The sequence below is a fragment of the Myotis myotis genome, unplaced genomic scaffold, assembly GCF_014108235.1.
Source record: "Myotis myotis isolate mMyoMyo1 unplaced genomic scaffold, mMyoMyo1.p scaffold_m19_p_3, whole genome shotgun sequence".
Taxonomy (NCBI): Eukaryota; Metazoa; Chordata; class Mammalia; order Chiroptera; family Vespertilionidae; genus Myotis; species Myotis myotis.
Window position 1 is genome coordinate 207,878,170 of NW_023416335.1, and position 6,101 is coordinate 207,884,270.

Here is a 6,101-nt window from a genome sequence, read left to right on the forward strand (position 1 = left end):
CAACCGCCTCCAGGGCCAGAGGCAGCCAGACCTTTCCCGGGACAGACTGTGCTCAGGCACAGAGACCTCGCCGCCCTCCGCTCCTGATTGAGGGCAATCCTGGGAAGACGCTTGAAGGGATTCAGAGGAGAAAAGCTCACGGAACAGTCTTTTCCCCCCATTTTTTTTTATTGTGGGAAAACACATGTAACATGAAGTTTACCATCTTAGCTATTTTGAGGCATGCAATTCCCTGGTTCTCAGTCATTCATATTGCTGTGCAGCCACCACCACATCCAGCCCCAGAACTCTTCTCATCTTGCAAAGCTGAAACTCTGTCCCCCTCAAACACTAACTCCCCCTCCCCCAGCCCTGGTAACCGCCATTCTTTCTGTCTCTGTGAATTTGACTCCACCCAGTACCTCATTTAAAGGGGATCATACAGGTGTTTTGACTGGCTTGTTTCACTGAGCATAGTGTCCCAAAAGGCTCATCCATGCTTAGCATGTGTCAGACTCTTCTTCCTCTTTGAGGCTGACCACTACTCCACCGTGTGTAGAGATCGCCCTTCGCGTGTCCATTCGTCCCTTGGTGGACACGGGGGCTGCTTCCACCGCTTGGCGGGTGTGCAGAAAGCTGCTATGAGCCTGGTACCCGTATCTCCTTGGAGCCTCTGCTTCCGGCTCCTCTGTGTGTGTCCAGGAGTGGGACTGCGGGACCACGTGGGGTTCCAGCTTTTTGAGGAGCCATCAGACTGCTTTCCACAGAAGCTGCACAGGGGCCGTTCACAGTGAACCTGAGTTTGACCTTGAAGGTGACCCTTGGCGTGTAGATGTGGGGAAAGGCCCTGCACACGGGGATGGAGGGAGAAGGTGCAGCCTGAGCAGCAGGCTGCGGGGGAAGAGGCTGGGATGGGGCCAGGGCAGAGGGCTTTGCGCATCTGCCGGGGTCCAACCCCAGCAGGTCCAGGGGTCCCCAAAGGTGTGGATGGAGTCGGCAAAGAAGGAATGACACGGAGACAGCGTTCAGTTGATCAGCAGCCTAGCCAGGAAGGATCTCTAGCCAGGATCTCCAGCCAAGTTCTGGTCTGGATCTCCAGTGAAGTTCTGGTTAGGATCTCCAGCCAGGTTCTGTGTCCATGTTCTCTTGCTAGGTTCTCCAGGTTCTCCAGCCAGGTTCTGTAGTCTTGTTCCCTCGCTAGGTTCTCCAGCCAGGTTCTGTGTCCATGTTCTCTTGCTAGGTTCCCCAGCCAGGTTCTGTCCAGGTTATCCAGCCAGGTTCAGTCACCAGGTTCTAGTCAGGTTCTCTTGCCAATTTCTGTAGTCAGGTTCAGCCCAGGATCTTTTGCCATGTTCTCTCCAGCGAAGTTCTTCTGTCTGTAGGTTCTGTGTAGGTTCTGTCTTCTTAGTTCTGTGTTCTAAGCTCTGTATTCTAAGTTCTGAGTCTTGCTGTCTTGTTGCATCTGTATTTATACCAGTTGATTCAATCCTACCAATCTCTATTACAAAGGTTAGGGCATTTCTTATCTCCATTCCAGGGAGTAAAGATTATGTAGCTTAAGCATGATTGTTCGTAGTTAAAGTGATTAATTACCCGCCTGGCACTTAGTTAAGAGGTTTTATTCCCTCCCTAACTTCAGGGGAAAATTCCTACCTGGGGAAACAACCTTTCTCAGAGAGGAGACCTTGGTTAAAACACATAGTGCCAAGGTGAGCAAACATATTAAGAACAGTATGCCATATATGCCAGGTCCTTTGAAACAGCAAGGATGGACCGGCTCCCGGCACGCATCTTAATGGTGGGTGTGGCCCTCATCTGGGGACAGGAGCCCCAGAAGGTTTTATTTTGTTTGTTTGTTTTTAAGATTTCAACTTTTTATTTATTTATTTTTAAAAATATATTTTTTATTGATTTCAGAGAGGAAGGGAGAGGAAGAGAGAGACAGAAACATCAATGATGAGAGAGAATCTTCGATCAGCTGTGGATTGAGCTCCCAACTCGGGCATTGCCGTGACCAGAATCGTAAGTTGATGCTCAACCACTGAGCTGTGCCAGCGGGGCAACATTTCAACTTAAATATATATATATATATATCGTTGATTTGAGAGAGATCATCAGCTGCCTCCCAACTGGGGATCAAATCCGCAACCTGGGTATGTACCCCGACCAGGAATCGAACCCGCGACGTTTCAGTGTATGGGATGGCACTCAACCAACTGAGCCATCAGGGCCACAGGTTTTGAGCAAATGAATGACTGGACCCCTCTGTCCCCAGAAAGCTACCGGGCACTGAGAGTGAAGCAGACAGCGGCAGAGGGTTTTGGGGGTTGGGAAGCCCAAGAGGAGGCTCTGGCTGGTTGAAGCAAGAGCAAGTGGAGATATGAAACCAAGGCCACAAAAGGAAGAAGAAAGAACAGTGAGGATGGAGCCAGGCCAACAGGGCAGGGACCAGCGTGCAGCCAGTGAGGCACTTGCCGCGGGCACACAGGTTTAAATAAAGATATTTATGTTTTATTTAAATGAAAGAAGTGACAGGGTCAAGATCAGGGAGGGGCAGGAGAGGCATTGCGCCAGTGCAGGGTTGGAGCCGGCTTTAATTGAAATTTGAGGCTTGGCTCATGGCAGAATGTTTGCATTAACGTGTATCTGAAGAAACATCGGCGTTGGGGGTGTAGCTCAGTGGTAGAGCACGTGCTTCGCATGTACGAGGTCCCTGGTTCAATCCCTGGCACCTCCACTTTTCCTTCCGCCAACCCCTTTTCTCATGCGTTTCCTGTTCGTAGAAAAAGGGAGCCCAGTGGATTACTTTTGTTGTTCTCCCACTCCCTGGGGCTTGCCAACTCCCAGCTCAGGGCACTGGCAAAAGGAAGGCAAGAGGGAGGAGGAAGGGAAAATGCATTAAAATATTACTTATCTTGCCTTAGCCATTTTGGCTCTGTGGATTGAGCATCGGCCTGTGGACCAAAGGCAACCAATTGATGTGTTTCTTTCACATCGATATTTCTCTCTCTCTTTCCTCTCTCTAAAAATCAATGGGAAAATACCCTCAGGTTAGGATATATATACTAGTGGCCCAGTGCACAAAATTCATGCACATTAAAAGGGAATTAATTAGAGGAAATATTTTAATATTGCTATTTGCCCTTTCTCTATAATAGAAGTGTCAGAGCTGAAAGAAAATTAGTAAAATGTATATGAAAATATTCCTCCTGTCAGAGTCTAGAGCACACCGTGGGACCCAGAGTCAAGTTCCCAGCCACCCACTGCACCTCAAAATTGCACGAGACCCAGCCCCGGCAAGCCCCCCCCCCACAAGCCCCACCGGGTAGGGGGCGCAGCCTCATGTCCCCTGTCAAGCCCTGCTGGGCAGGGGGCACAGCCTCAGGTCCCCAGTGAACCCTCAGGGGCACAGCCTGAGGTCCCCCATCAAGCCCCACCAGGCGGGGGCACAGCCTTAGTCTCCCACCCCAGCCTGGCACCACGTAGCCTCAGGTCCCTGATGATCGCTTGTTACGGCTCATTACGGGAACCCCGCCTCTGCTGTGGGCACAGCCATCTTGTGGTGGCCTGATGGAGTGAGGGTCCATTTGCATATTACCTTTTTATTATATAGGCTATTACATATCCTTATCACTGAGTTTTTGGTGCCCCTGGAACTTCACTCCTGAGGTGAGCACCTCATTCACCCACCCTAGTCCTGGGCTGAGGGGCAGATCCATATGGTCATCCAAGGGCATTCACTGGGGGCCAGTGATGTGCCTGCAACTGCACAGGGATCAGGGGTCCAATAATAAGTGAAGTGGTCATAGTTCTGTCCTCAGGTTTACGGCCACGTAGAGACAATAAATCCGAGGGGAGAGCCCGGGCAGGTGGTCTCCCCTGTGCTAGCCTGGAGGGGATGAAAGAGTGGGACACGAGGAGACAGACCTGGGGCTGCTGTTTTGCTTCATTGTTTTTCGGCCCACTCCCCGAACCCTATACCATGGGGCTTGAACCCGTGGACCACTGTCCTCTATAGAAACCAAAAATACCAGCCACCCATGGCCTCTAATTCCCTTGCACCCCGGCCCTTCCAGGCTCACCAATCAGATGCACTGGCCCAAGACTTCAAAACAGAACTTGCGCTGCAGAGCAGAGGGCTTCTGTGCTGAGCGCCAGGGCAGCGGTGCCCGGGGCTGGTGTCGGGTGTGGGCACGCTGGTCCCCGGGGGGCCACCGCATCCTGTGGGTGTTCGCCGGCTGACCTCATGGGCCGTCTGGGACTACCGGTCCTGTCTGCTCCCCGCAGCCCAGGTCTCCAGCTCACTCAGGATTCATGAGTCACCCAACATTCTTCGAATACCCTTTTGAATATCTCTTCTTTGAACATCCTCTTCTGCTTAAGTTCACCTGAGTTAGTTTCTAATGCCTGCGTGAAGAATGTTGCCTTATATAGAAATCGGTGCCAGGGGTGGCTGCAGACAATGGGTGCTGGAGGAAATTCAGAGAAGCGGGTAGATTGTCTGATCTGCTTGGCTGCACACAGTAAAACCCCAGCATGTGACGAGGGAGCGGGCCTGGAATCCTATGCATGCAGAGGGACAGGGGAATTCAGACTCGCCGCCCGAGTCACCTGGAATGGAGAGCCCATTGAAGGCACAGCTTTGAGAGGGAGACTCCAGCCCTGGGAGAGAATGAAAGGCCGGGCATCGGACTGTGGGTGTGGCTGCTGATTCTCACAGTGCGGCCGGACGGGTGAAGAAACATGACAGACAGTGCCCTCGGGCTCCTGGATCTGTCTCCTGCTTCAACAGTGTTTGGACAGAACCGACCCAGGGATGCCCCTTCTTCCAGCCTCTGACCCCCCTCCACCGTCTTTTCCAGTCGCCACTTTCGGAACCACTTCTGAGACCAGCCGACACACCGTTTTTTCCTACCTTAACTCCTCATTGCCGAACAAACGTGAGCTCCCAAATTCGTCAGAGTTATCCCACCGCGTGGAGGCTGGCCCCCGGCCTCTGCGGCCTCCACACCTACCTCTCCCTGGGCTTCTATTTCGATGGGGTGATGTGGCTCATGGTGTGGATGGTGTGGCTCTCCAGGGCGGGGCCACTTCTTCCTCGAGTTGGTGGAGAAGAAGCCCAAGGGCTCCGTGACCATCTCTTAAAGATGCAAAACCAGTGGGGTGGCTGCATTCTCTTCCAGGACGTGCAGGAGCCCCCCACGGTGAGTGGGCAAAACTCAGGGCAGCCGCCCTGGCCTTGGAGAGGAACCTGAACCAGGCCCTTGTGGAGGGTCCTACCCGCAGGCCCTCCTCTCTGCGACTTCCTGGAGAACCACTTCCAGGGTGAGGAGGTGAAACTCATCAAGAAGATGGGCGACACCTGACTCACCTCCGCAGGCCGCGGGCCCCAGGCTGGGCTGGGCGAGTATCTATTCCAAAGGCTCAGCCGCAAGCACGACTAGGAGCCTTTGGAGCCCAAAGGCCTTCAAGTGGCCTCTCGGCATTCCCCTGTGTCTGGCTTTTGTCTGAGCCGCTCCCCAAACCATTACCCATTCTTTTAACCACCCTGAAGCCCTCTCCCATGCACTGGACCAAATGGAAGGAAGGAAGGAAGGAAGGAAGGAAGGAAGGAAGGAAGGAAGGAAGGAAGGAAGGAAGGGAGGAAGGAGGGAAGGAAGGAAGGGAGGAGGAGGAAGGAAGGAAGGGAGGGAGGGAGGGAGGGAGGGAGGGAGGAAGGAAGGAAGGAAGGAAGGAAGGAAGGAAGGAAGGAAGGAAGGAAGGAAGGGAGGAAGGAAGGAAGGAAGAAACAGAAGACAATCTCCTAAATCCTGAGCTCTTGGCCCCAGACCCAGTTCAATGACGGAGGACGCCCATGCTTGCTAACAGGGCCTCTTCATCTCGCAGCCACAACGATGAGAGACCCAAAAATGAAACTCAAAATTTGGGCCCCCAGAATGGCGACGGACCCATCGGCTGCTGCCTGGCCTCACCCGCTCTGCCCAGTGGAAGCGAGACTGCTGAGTATGAAAGAGCGAGCTCAGCATTTGCACGGAGTCACAGGGAGGGTTTGGGCGAAGCTGAACCTCCCGAACCCCCACCCCCCCCCCCCGGCCCCCCATGGCGGGCAGAGCAGCCTCTTC

The 6,101-nt window shown here is 53.4% G+C and overlaps 1 non-coding gene across 1 annotated transcript; it reads left to right on the forward strand.

Moving 5' to 3' along the window:
• The first annotated feature begins 2,644 nt into the window (after window positions 1-2,644).
• Window positions 2,645-2,716, forward strand: TRNAA-CGC. The gene has a single exon. It is a non-coding gene; the product is annotated as a tRNA-Ala (tRNA).
• The last annotated feature ends 3,385 nt before the right edge of the window (window positions 2,717-6,101 follow it).